The sequence below is a fragment of the Rutidosis leptorrhynchoides genome, chromosome 2, assembly GCF_046630445.1.
Source record: "Rutidosis leptorrhynchoides isolate AG116_Rl617_1_P2 chromosome 2, CSIRO_AGI_Rlap_v1, whole genome shotgun sequence".
NCBI classification, from domain to species: domain Eukaryota; kingdom Viridiplantae; phylum Streptophyta; class Magnoliopsida; order Asterales; family Asteraceae; genus Rutidosis; species Rutidosis leptorrhynchoides.
In genome coordinates, this window is record NC_092334.1 from 369,981,843 (window position 1) to 369,996,647 (window position 14,805).

Sequence of the window (14,805 nt, forward strand, 5' to 3'; positions counted from 1 at the left end):
TAATAATAATAATAATAATAATAATAATAATGATAATTTTAGTGTTAATAATAATAATATTAGTGAAAATAAAATAATAATGATAAAATAATGAAAATTTTAATAATACTTTTAATAATGATAATAATAATAATAATAATAATAATAATAATAATAATAATAATAATAATAATAATAATAATAATAATAACAATAATGATAATGATAATAATAATAATAATAAAAATGAAAGCTAAATGATTATACCCTTTGAAAGCTTCACTAAAAAGAAATGTCCTAGACGAGATTCGAACCCGCGACTTCTTGCTAACTCGACACCAAACTACTCGTCAATTTTTGGTTTATCTTATATTTTTCGGATTAAAATTCATTTAATCCTTCTATAGTATCATCAACTAGTTCTTGGCCCAACAGAACAAGAATGGACCTCGGCCCAGATTCCTTTCGGCCCAACCTAACACTTTCGGCCCACAAGTGGTTCCCAAGCCCAACATAATTTTATGAGTCCAAGTTTTTCCCAAGTCCAATTAGCAATTTAAAAAGGCCCATGATGCAAATCACCATTTTTTTTTCTTCTGTTTATGTGTTGCTCGATTGAGATCAAAACAAACTGCCTCCAACATATCATTATCATTATCGGCCATCATCTAATCATAATCATCATCATTATCATTCTATCTAACATTATCATTCATAAACATCTTTTAACAGCATCATCTAACTACCTATATCATCTATCTCGTCCCAAGTTGCTTAAACAACTAAAGATTCGTTTTCTTGGATTCTTTATCAATTGAACGACAATAAGTGGAAGTGGGGTTCTAAATTTCGTAAGCTTCCAAAAAAAATAAAAATAACTGGCACGTCTTGCTATTATTATCAATCATCACCAAACACCTTTATCTCTTAACTTAATCATTGAAAAAAAAAATCGAATATTGGAGTACCAGTTTGTCGGCCTCAACTTGCAAGCTTTTACTTGAATATCCTTTTTCTTGTATTCCAATATATCAATCAATATTCCAAGTGGGGTTCACTAGAACAATAATCCCATAACTTTTAATTCCTTTACAGCTCAATCACTCCCTTATAATCCACTAGTGAACTAGTGAAAGTGTTACATGTGAGGTATTCTTTGTTGAATAAGGTGTCGATCAAACAGAAAAAGACATACCGCAAAAGTAGTTTTGGTTTATTCCGTTATTTGTAGTCTTCATATATAATATGTAATTGTGGTTGCTTATATATCTCTGTGCGTATATGTTATATATGTAGAGAGATTAAATGGATGGTTTGATAACATGTGGCTTGAAAATAATAGTTGCAGCGAGCAGTGATGGTTGGCGTGTGGTTGCAGCAAGCCAGTAATAATAAGGTGAATTGATGGTTTGAAGAGTGATTAGAAACAGAATTTTAGCAGCTGCAGTAGCAGTTCACGAGTAGTGATGATTATGGTGGTTTTCTCACGATTGTTCCAGCTGCAAACCGAAGAGAGAGAGAGAAAACAAGAGAGAAAGAGAAATGGTATGGTGTTGTTGATGAAGGTGTCGGTTGTGGGTTTCAATTTGGATACAACTAAAACAAAAAGGTTTTGGGTTTGTGTTGGTCAACAAAAATAGATGATAATAGAGGTTGATATGGTTATGGTGTGGGTGTAGATGGTCGAACAAATAGTAGGCCGGTGGAAATGATGGTATTCGCTAGGGTTGGTGAAAGACAGAAGGTTAAGTGCGTTTGAGAAATGGTTCAACAATGAAGAATGGTGATGGTTGTTAGGGTTGATCGTATAAACTGAAGTAGGAATAGATGTGATAATATGCGAACAACAAGATTGATTGTGGATTCGATGGTAGTGGCAGTTGAAATGATGATCAAGGTGAAGGTGATTGTATGTGGTGGTGACGGGTGTGGTTTTGTTGTATGATCACGGTGTCGTGGCAAAACGAGGTGACAAGGATGGAGACGATCGATGAGATATGGTAGTGAGGTCGATTAGTAACAAGAACAATAGACCTTGGGTGTGGTTTGTTTAATGATTTTTTTCCGAAACATATACAAATGCATTTGATGTATATATTCAGTTGTATCGACAGGAGGAATCAAAATGATACAGCAGATAAATAAATACAAATAAAAAAATAACAAGGGTTATGCTTTTCAGCTAATTTGTACGATCGATTGGGACTTCAAACAGAATTTGTAACCTTCTGTAATTAATTTACTAATTGTGATGACAACAGAGGACAGAAATCAATTCCATAAAGTTGGAAAACGATTGATACAGAATACCTATGTAATTTATGTATTTATCCGTATATATACATGTATATATATTTCTACATATGTTATTATGTATACAATTCTGTATTTTATATAAGTATATGTACTTTTATATATGTATGTCAGTATTTTATATATATCTATAAGTATCTATATAAATCAGTTTATATATTCGATTATATATAATCTATAAACCTTAATATTTATAATAAAGTACTAATATTAACTATAATAAAATTATTAATAGAATTTTTAAAATACTAATAATAATAATAATAATAATAATAATAATAACAATAGAATTAATAATGATAATAATACTAATTTTAATATTAATATTTGTGCATAACAAATTTCATATATACTTTGTATAATAATATTGATGATACAAATATTGATAAAATTAGTGAAATTAATGGTAATAATATTACTATCAATTATATTACTTATTGAATTTTTAATATTTATAGTTTACAATATATATAATATTTCTCATGTATAGAATTTGTTTATACATATTTATTTACATATTTATTTACACACAATTGTTCGTGAATCGTAGGGCATGGTCACAGGGTACATGAATATAGATTTCAAACTTTCGAGACTCATCATTACAGATTTTGCTTATCGTGTCGGAAACATATAAAGATTAAAGTTTAAATTTGATCGAAAATTTCCGGGTCATCACAGTACCTACCCGTTAAAGAAATTTCGTCCCGAAATTTGATCGAGGTCGTCATGGCTAACTATAAAAATGTTTTCATGACGAATATGAGTTGATAAATAGAGTTTTCTCATCATTGAGTAATATAGATACAACAATTTGATTACGCGAAGAGTATAAGTGAAGCTATCGTAAGAGAGTGAAATGAGAAGATTAAGTTTCGTCATATATTTTGACGTAGATAGGATTGATTTCCGGAGTTCAAGGGATTTAGAAAAAATCTTCGTGATAAGATTTGATTCTTCGGTAATTAAGGGAATTAGGATCCGCTTTAAATGCGATCATCTATTTTGATTGCTCTGTCGGATATTTTACTATAAATCCACCTCCGTCGTTTACTTACAACTCACACCTTCTATTCTCCCTCCCTTAACTCATACTTTAAAGCATCCATTAATATGCTCCATCCAGTACTGATTCTTGATATATTCCTAACTTTCATATCTGTCATTCTTCTTTTTCACCTGCCGCCAGAAGAATCTATTTACTTCTACTATACCCTTGGGTTTATAGTATTTTTAGTTCTCCCGTGTCTTTATATTGCTATATGCATCGACATACACGGTTTATAATTTCTGAGTGGTTGTTGGGTTTTATATCTTCCCTTATATTTCGATGTCCCTATTTCTGGTTCCCATAATCATTGTTATCCACAGTTAATACTCCCTCCTATTTGCTGCGATTTATACTCTACTTTCTATTTCGGAGCTTTGTCCCTTCGTTTCTTCTTCTTGCGATTTGGTCTCTCTTGTAATGGTCCAGAATTCGCGGATATAAGTTTCAGAATGAGCATTGTTAATGTTCTAAGAAGAGAATAGTAATGGCACGATCTTGATTTGTTAAATTACCAGAATACCCTGGAAAAGACCGAATCATCAAGGAATATATTCTTGATATTTTAGAGGTTTAAATAGAATACAAGAGTCGTGTAACATGACACATGATGACGTTAGAGTCTGTGAATCAACACGTTTCATTAGAAACTCAGCATGACTTACTGTAATATAATCACGTTGATCAAGTGTCATTATATTATACTAACTCATGCATCAGTTCCCAACATTACTTCAATATCATTCATATTTTAAGCTCGAATGTTTACAGAATATAGAAACTAACAGTTTCTATATGATGTAACACTGATAGCACGAAGAGATTAATGATTTCAGATAAGAATAGTTATAAAAATATCTTCAGAAATATGGAGGATATTTATAATGAAAGATATGATGATATCTTGGAATTTCTAATATCGAAGGATGGTGAAGAATATCGTCCACAAGGGTTTAGAGTAAGGAGCAAGATATTCGCTAAAGACTTCAGTAGGCATTGAATTATTTGGATTCTTTAAAGTCAAACTTATTCTTTGTGATTTGTCACGGCTTCCTTCATAGTTTCGCATAATCCGCTTTTCGGTACTAAATTTTCTATTGAGTGTTTCCAATACTCCATTCTTTATCGTCAAACTTTCGACGGTTAAGGTTGTGTACAGTTGTCTACCGTTTTTGCTGTTTCATTCAGCTTTTTCAACATTCAGAGTATTGATTTGTAGACTGAGTGCTTTTCAGAATTTCAGAATGAAAGATCATAATTCTAAGAGGTAAATGTTATACATATAACTGTTGATGTAGATATGCTGTGAGTTTTTAGAGTACTGATTGCTGATTCCCGGTAATTGGTATGACAGTTCTCGTTACAAGATACGGATGAGTATATGATAGGGTTTCAATGAATAAATATAATGATTTATCAGAGGGATTTAAGCCAAGAAGCAACGAGGTTGCTGGTACACCTGCTAGTAATATGGTGGAATATAAAAGAGTTCTCTGGTAACAATAAAAGAGCATGCATATAAATCACGGTGATAATAAGGTTGTTTCGAACGAAAAGTCGAAGTTGACTTGCTGGAGCTGTGACAAAATTTGCTACTTTAAAAGGAATTACCAAGTTATTTTTGGTAATAATAATACTAAAGAAATTAGCACAGATACGTGTTAAACGTTTACTCAGGTTCCAAGAGTTTTCAAGTGCATAACTATATGCATCAATCTCTTCTTACGTAGATGAAGTGCGGTTGGTTCATCCTCTCGATTGAGGTGTTTTCAAGAATTACGAAAGGTTTGAACGCAAATTGTAATCGTCAAGATACAAATGAGGTTTAAGATGAAATCAAGTAGCAAACTTGAAGAATTGTTTAGTTTCATATGTTATAATCAATATTTTAATTCATTTTAATTGTCCAATGTTATTAGTCCACAGTCGATAGCCCATAGTTAACAGTCCAATAATTCATATATAATTTAATATATAATATTCGAATTAATTAATACGTATCGTGACCCGTGTACATGTCTCAGACTCGATCACAACTCAAACTATATATATTATTGTAGAATCAACCTCAACTCTGTATAGAGAACTCGATCATTACTGCATATAGAGTGTCTATGGTGACTCCAAATAATATATATAGATGTGTCGATATGATATGTCAAAACCTTGTATACGTGTCTCGATTTTTAAAGTGCGTAAAATAAATAACAGAAATTAAATGACGATAAACAATATTGTGAGAATATAAATTACGATAAATAAATTGCGATAAATAAAATGTAATCAGTTAGCTAGGAACAGTTAGCTAGGAATAGTTAGCGTGGATTCTTAACAAATTTTCTCATAGTTAATTTGTTTGTTTCTAATAAATTTTATTTTGTCCAACGTTTTATTCATTATGCCACTTGTTGGATTCTGATAGATCAAAATCCAAATATGAAATTGAATGAAAATGGTTATTCTGCGGTGAACGGATACGTATATCGGTGGTTGTAAATAAGATAGTAATTGATTGTTGAATCAGATTCGAAGAATGTACCATGTAACTTATTAATGTGAAATCTAAATATTCATCGGGTATTACCTACCCGTTAAAATATTTTCACCATTAATAGTTTGTACGAAAGAATTTTTAATTACAATCTTTATATTAAAAAAATATATATATATATATATATATACCTATATATTTTCTTCAGATGTAATCATGGATTTAATGAGTCAATGTGATATTAAACTCATCGGATTTACGGCTAGAACTAGAGTACATAATCTCTAAAACATTAGAGATTACATAATCGTCATGAAGAACGAAGATGTAGAACGTCATGTAGAACGATGATTATACTCGAGGTACATGATGAGATGTTGAGGCCTGGATTGTTGATGGTACTGATGATGTTATTGATGGTACTGTTGGTGCCGGTGATGTTGCTGAAGCTGGTAGATTTTGCACCATATTCTTCAAATTGATTACTCGAGCACGAAATTCACTAACTTCTTCTATTATTCCGGGATGATTGTTGGTCGGAACGAGCGGATGAATAAGGTTTAGAATTGTGGATAGAATATAATCGTGTCGAACTACTCTGGAAATGAGGCTGAAAATGGTGTTTCGGATAGATTCGTCGGTAGGTGCTTCAGGTTCTTCGCCAAGAGGGCAATTTGGTGGATGGAAAGGGTCGCCTTCTTCGCGTATCCATTGTTTAAGTCGACTACGAACTCATCAGATGAATTGGGGATGGCTGATTGATTGATTCATTCTAGTGACACCGCTTTCAGAGCTTAGGTGAGTATCCATGTCAGAATAGATGTCGGAATAACTATCAGAATAGCTATCGAAATCTGAAGGACTCGAACTAGTGGTGAGTTCCATTGCGTACGATTGAATAAAGGATTTTTCGATATGAAATGATTTTCGGATATTGGATGATATCCTAATTACATAGAATATCTATACCTAGTACAGAAGATCCCGTAGATTACGAAGGGAATTAAGGAAACGTGTCAGATTAAGTCTACGGTAACAGATACGCTAAGATATGAATTAGCAGATACGCTAAGATATGAATTTTTGTCTACACACTACTCATGCAATCAATGCAGTAAGATGTGTCTAGACTAAGAATGATAAGCAGATAATTTTCGACAAGAAATGATAAGCAAAACTTTTGACATGCGGACCAGGTTCAAGTCCAGACTTATTAATATATCCTAACAACTACTAGGCCGAAGTCCAGACTCATTAATACATCCTAACAACTACTAGTTAGACACACTAATGCAAGACCTGGTTCGCTACGACCACCGCTCTGATACCAACTGAAATGCCCCGTCCTAATCCATCTAGACGGAGTCATCAACATTTGATCCCAGAGCGATGATCGACTCCAAGTAATGTCCTTAAAAATGAGCAAATGCGCAGCGGAAGATTTCTTTCATACCTGAGAATAAACATGCTTTAAAGTGTCAACCAAAAGGTTGGTGAGTTCATAGGTTTATCTTAAAACAATAAAATTCATTATTTTGATAGACCACAAATTTAAATGTTGCATGGTACAAATGGGCCCGAATCCTATACCCACCTGTAATGTACATGCTATATTTTTTTAAATACAGTACACCTTTCTCGTGTACGAAATCATCTTTCATAAATCTTAGTAACCGTACACATATTTTGTGCACAAAAATAACATACACATAACCTGTGTATAAAATCATTCTCTCGATACATAACATTCACTTTTCATTTGGTGGCAATTATCATGTTCACATAATTCAATGATGGCAATTATCATGTCCACATAATTCAATGGTGGCAATTATCCTGTCCACATAATTCAAAGGTGGCAATTATCATGTCCACATAATTCAATAATAATCCGCAGAACTTCTGTCTGCATAATAATTCATTCGAGGAATGTTTTGCTTGTGTCTATCTCGTCAAACATTTATAAAAACATTTCATGTATTCGTAGTTCACAACATATTTCAAGAGCATTTAATAAAACAGTTGTAAAAACAGCGCATGTATTCTCAGTCCCAAAAATGTAAAGAGTAAAAAGGGAGCAAATGAACTCACCTAATGTATTTTGTAGTAAAAATACATATAACGACATTGAACAAGTATAGGGTTGGCCTTGGATTCACGAACCTATATCATTTGTATATATTAACACATATAATTAACATGTAATAGTAATTAAACCAGTTTATTAATCATATAATATATTACTTATTAAAGTAGTAATGTATCCATTATTTCCCATGTTATATATATATATATATATATATATATATATATATATATATATATATATATATATATATATATATATATGTATATTATTTTTTGTATGATATATGAACATAGTAAATTTAGATGTACTTATGATATATCTAAAAATTATATTTTTATATAACTATCTTTTGTTAACATAATATTTATAACAATAAAAAAAATATGTTTAATAATACTAATAATAATAATAATAATAATTAAAATAATATTACTAGTAATACAAATGATAATAATAATAATAATAATAATAATAATAATAATAATAATAATAATAATAAAAATGATAATTTTAGTGTTAATAATAATAATATTAGTGAAAATAAAATAATAATGATAAAAATAATGAAAATTTTAATAATACTTTTAATAATGATAATAATAATAATAATAATAATAATAATAATAATAATAATAATAATAATAATAATAATAACAATAATGATAATAATAATAATAATAAAAATGAAAGCTAAATGATTATACCCTTTGAAAGCTTCACTAAAAAGAAATGTCCTAGACGAGATTCGAACCCGCGACTTCTTGCTAACTCGACACCAAACTACTCGTCAATTTTTGGTTTATCTTTTATTTTCCGGATTAAAATACATTTAATCCTTCCATAGTATCATCAACTAGTTCTTGGCCCAACAGAACAAGAATGGACCTCGGCCCAGATTCCTTTCGGCCCAACCTAACACTTTCGGCCCACAAGTGGTTCCCAAGCCCAACATAATTTTATGAGTCCAAGTTTTTCCCAAGTCCAATTAGCAATTTAAAAAGGCCCATGATGCAAATCACCATTTTTTTTCTTCTTCTGTTTATGTGTTGCTTGATTGAGATCAAAACAAACTGCCTCCAACATATCATTATCATTATCGACCATCATCTAATCATAATCATCATCATTATCATTCTATCTAACATTATCATTCATAAACATCTTTTAACAGCATCATCTAACTACCTATATCATCTATCTCGTCCCAAGTTGCTTAAACAACTAAAGATTCATTTTCTTGGATTCTTTATCAATTGAACGACAATAAGTGGAAGTGGGGTTCTAAATTCCGTAAGCTTCCAAAAAAAAAAAAAAACTGGCACGTCTTGCTATTATTATCAATCATCACCAAACACCTTTATCTCTTAACTTAATCATTGAAAAAAAAAAATCGAATATTGGAGTACCAGTTTGTCGGCCTCAACTTGCAAGCTTTTACTTGAATATCCTTTTTCTTGTATTCCAATATATCAATCAATATTCCAAGTGGGGTTCACTAGAACAATAATCCCATAACTTTTAATTCCTTTACAGCTCAATCACTCCCTTATAATCCACTAGTGAACTAGTGAAAGTGTTACATGTGAGGTATTCTTTGTTGAATAAGGTGTCGATCAAACAGAAAAAGACATACCGCAAAAGTAGTTTTGGTTTATTCCATTATTTGTAGTCTTCATATATAATATGTAATTGTGGTTGCTTATATATCTCTGTGCGTATATGTTATATATGTAGAGAGATTAAATGGATGGTTTGATAACATGTGGCTCGAAAATAATAGTTGCAGCGAGCAGTGATGGTTGGCGTGTGGTTGCAGCAAGCCAGTAATAATAAGGTGAATTGATGGTTTGAAGAGTGATTAGAAACAGAATTTTAGCAGCTGCAGTAGCAGTTCACGAGTAGTGATGATTATGGTGGTTTTCTCACGATTGTTCCAGCTGCAAACCGAAGAGAGAGAGAGAAAACAAGAGAGAAAGAGAGATGGTGTGGTGTTGTTGATGAAGGTGTCGGTTGTGGGTTTCAATTTGGATACAACTAAAACAAAAAGGTTTTGGGTTTGTGTTGGTCAAAAAAAATAGATGATAATAGAGGTTGATATGGTTATGGTGTGGGTGTAGATGGTCGAACAAATAGTAGGCTGGTGGCAATGATGGTATTCGCTAGGGTTGGTGAAAGACAGAAGGTTAAGTGCGTTTGAGAAATGGTTCAACAATGAAGAATGGTGATGGTTGTTAGGGTTGATCGTATAAACTGAAGTAGGAATAGATGTGATAATATGCGAACAACAAGATTGATTGTGGATTCGATGGTAGTGGCGGTTGAAATGATGATCAAGGTGAAGGTGATTGTACGTGGTGGTGACGGGTGTGGTTTTGTTGTATGATCACGGTGTCGTGGCAAAACGAGGTGACAAGGATGGAGACGATCGATGAGATATGGTAGTGAGGTCGATTAGTAACAAGAACAATAGACCTTGGGTGTGGTTTGTTTAATGATTTTTTTTCGAAACATATACAAATGCATTTGATGTATATATTCAGTTGTATCGATAGGAGGAATCAAAATGATACAGCAGATAAATAAATACAAATAAAAAAATAACAAGGGTTATGCTTTTCAGCTAATTTGTACGATCGATTGGGACTTCAAACAGAATTTGTAACCTTCTGTAATTAATTTACTAATTGTGATGACAACAGAGGACAGAAATCAATTCCATAAAGTTGGAAAACGATTGATACAGAATACCTATGTAATTTATGTATTTATCCGTATATATACATGTATATATATTTCTGCATATGTTATTATGTATACAATTCTGTATTTTATATAAGTATATGTACTTTTATATATGTATGTCAGTATTTTATATATATCTATAAGTATCTATATAAATCGGTTTATATATTTGATTATATATAATCTATAAACCTTAATATTTATAATAAAGTACTAATACTAATATTAACTATAATAAAATTATTAATAGAATTTTTAAAATACTAATAAGAATAATAATAATAATAATAACAATAGAATTAATAATGATAATAATACTAATTTTAATATTAATATTTGTGCATAACAAATTTCATATATACTTTGTATAATAATATTGATGATACAAATATTGATAAAATTAGTGAAATTAATGGTAATAATATTACTATCAATTATATTACTTATTGAATTTTTAATATTTATAGTTTACAATATATATAATATTTCTCATGTATAGAATTTGTTTATACATATTTATTTACACACAATTGTTCGTGAATCGTAGGGCATGGTCACAGGGTACATGAATATAGATTTCAAACTTTCGAGACTCATCATTACAGATTTTGCTTATCGTGTCGGAAACATATAAAGATTAAAGTTTAAATTTAATCGGAAATTTCCGGGTCATCACAAAGCTAGCACAAACAATAGCATATATAACTCAAATAATATAAAGTGCCACACTACAAACACATAACCATGGTTAACCAATAGTACAAAGGAATGGTACTTCGAATTTCCCATCGGTGTTCCCAACAACCGTTAGCGCACAACGAATTATAACACTAACCCCGAACTGGTATCGATCTCCCGAACTTTAAACCCACCCATCACGTGTAATGTGGTATCGAATGCCCGAACTTTAAACCCACCCTACACGCCCACACATACATGACATGGCATCGAACGCCCGAACTTAAACCCATATCATATATTGACTCGATGTGGTATCGACCGCCCGAACTTAAACCCACATCGAATCTCGTACAAGTAAATACATTATATACACACATGTATAATCATTCCACTCACCTTGTCGACTTGGCGAGATTCCCAACAATAACTTGTAACCTTCAAAGCGAGTCACCTAACACAATTAATTTCCAATTAATTCACATAATAAGTTGGACTACCCACCAACTAACCTCACTAGTGCATTTATGACCCATTTGCACTAGAATCGCATATTAAAGGTCGAGACCCACAACTAATCACTAAAAGCTAGTGACTAAGGTTCTAAGACGTCCATCAACACATAACTAGGGTGTTTTCATACTCAATTTATCCCGCTAGGTCAAACCCACCCATTTGACCCATTTCAAGTCAACCATAAACCCTAGAACCAATTTTACTAGCAACACAAGTGAGCTAGTGAATAACTAACCATTTTAGACTCATTAACACCATTTCTTACTTTGAAACCCTAGGTTGGTTGTTCTTGAGTCCTCATGACTCAATCTTACCCCCAAACCCCCAAAATCACCAATTATGTGTCTTATGTTCAACACTAACCCAAACCCTAACCCTTTAACACTAATTAAGTAAGAAAGTGAAGATTAGGACTTACCACTACTATCACCACGTAGCTAGCGACTAGATGAACAACTTTAACACTCGAGGTAAGACCCGAAACTAGCTTCTTCTTCCTTTGCTTGAGCTTTCTCACACTAAAAATCTCTCTCTCTCTAAACTTGAAGTGGTAGGGTTGAGGTTGTTGAAAGTGGAGTAATGACACACTCCAAAACTGATATAATGGCCCCAAACTCGTTCCATTGTGAAAATACCAAAATACCCTTCTAAAATATCTAAAAACCAAACAGCTGCCCGTCAGTTCATCTGGACGGCGTCCCATAATTTGGACAGCGTCCAGTCCTTCAATGTTGGACGGCGTCCCAAGCTTTTGGACGGCATCCCAACTAACTGAGAAAACAGGATGTTATAACCCTCCCCCACTTGAATTGGATTGCGTCCTCGCAATCCACGCCGCATGACACGCAGGAAGATAAACCAACACAAATTATTCGGGTTCCCATGTAAACTCGGAACCTTTACTACGACGCCATTGGACCTTAAAAGTCCTCACCTCTTTGTTACGCAACATTTTCACCTTCTCATCAAGTATAGCAATCGGCTCTTCAACATACTCTAACTTGTTGTTTAGTTCAATCTCATCTAATGGCACCCATGACGAATCATCCGTAAGACACTTACGGAGGAGAGAAACATGAAATGTATTATGGATCCCCGCAAGCTCTTCGGGTAATTCCAAACGATAACTTCACCAACACGAGCCAAAATCTTAAATGGCCCAATAAACCGAGGAGCTAACTTTCCCCGTTTTCGAAACCGAATAATACTCTTCCACGGCGAAACCTTAAGCATCACCATGTCACCTACTTGAAACTCGATCGATCATCTACGTTTATCAACATTAGACTTTTGTCTATCTTGCGCCGCTTTTAAACGAGCCCGAATCATTTCGATTTTACTATTCGTCTCCAAAACCAAGTCGGTGCTCCCGACTTCCCTTTGACCCACTTCGCCCCAACAAATCAGGGTTCGACACCTTCTACCGTATAACATCTCATATGGTGGCATTCCAATACTAGAGTGAAAACTATTATTGTACGAGAATTCCACCAAAGGCAAGTGTTCATCCCAACTACCACCGAAATCAATAATACACGCTCGCAACATATCCTCCAATGTTTGATTCGTACGTTCGGTTTAACCGTTCGTTTGAGGATGATACGCCGTACTCATATTCACCCTCGTTTCCATGTTCTCATGAAACTTTTTCCAAAATCGGGAAGTAAAACGCGTGTCCCAATCCGAAACGATAGACGCGGGAACGCCGTGTCTCGATATCACCTCTTTAATGAACATCTTCGCAAGTGCCTCCGACATAATTGCTTCTTTAATAGGAAGAAACAATGCACTTTTCGTCAATCTATCAATAATCACCCAAATAGTATCAAATTGGGTTCTTGCCGTTTTCGGCAACTTGGTAATAAAATCCATGGTAATATGCTCCCACTTCCACATCGGAATTTCTAGCGGTTGCAACTTAACATACGGCTTTTGGTGTTCGGCTTTAACTTGAAAACACGTGACGCATTGCTCTACATACTTAACAACGTCGCGTTTCATGCCCGGCCACCAATAATCTTTCTTCAAATCAAGATACATTTTCGTCGCGCCCGGATGAATGGAATACTTTGACTTATGTGCTTCATCAAGTAGCAACCACCGGTAATCACCCATCTTAGGCACCCACACTCTTCCTTGAAAAGACAACAAACCACGCGAACCCATAGTAATGAATTCCGATTGCCCCACAATTCGTTCCGCATGCTTGTTGTGAACGTAAGCCTCTATTTGAATCACACCAAGTTTTTCAAGAAAATCGTTAGTAATAATCATACGTAACAATCCCAATCGTAACGCCGGGTGGTGACTCTTTCGGCTTAACGCATCCGCGACCACATTCGCCTTGCCCGGATGATAAAGTATCTCACAATCATAATCCTTCACCACATCCATCCATCTACGTTGACGATAATTCAAATCCCGTTGATCAAAAAGATGTTTCAAACTCTTGTGATCCGAATAAATCATACACTTGACACCATACAAGTAGTGGCGCCAAATTTTCAAAGCATGGACCACCGCCGCTAATTCGAGATCATGAGTCGGGTATCTCTTTTCAAGTTCCTTTAATTGGCGAGAGGCGTAAGCGATGACTTTACCTAGTTGCATTAGAACACACCCGAGCCCATTCAAAGAAGCATCACAATAAACCGTCATATCATCTACACCTTCCTGCAACACCAAGACCGGAGCTTGACACAATTTCTCTTTTAACAATTGAAAAGCAATTTCTTGCTCGTTTTCCCAATTGAATCTCGTATTCTTCCTTGTCAACTTAGTTAATGGAGAAGCAATCTATGAAAAATCTTGGATAAACCGACGATGATAACCGGCCAATCCGAGAAAACTTCGAATTTCCGTAGGCGTAGTCGGTTGTCCCCAACTCTTCACCGTCTCTATCTTCCCCGGATCCACTTGAATACCATTGTCGTTCACAATATGGCCAAG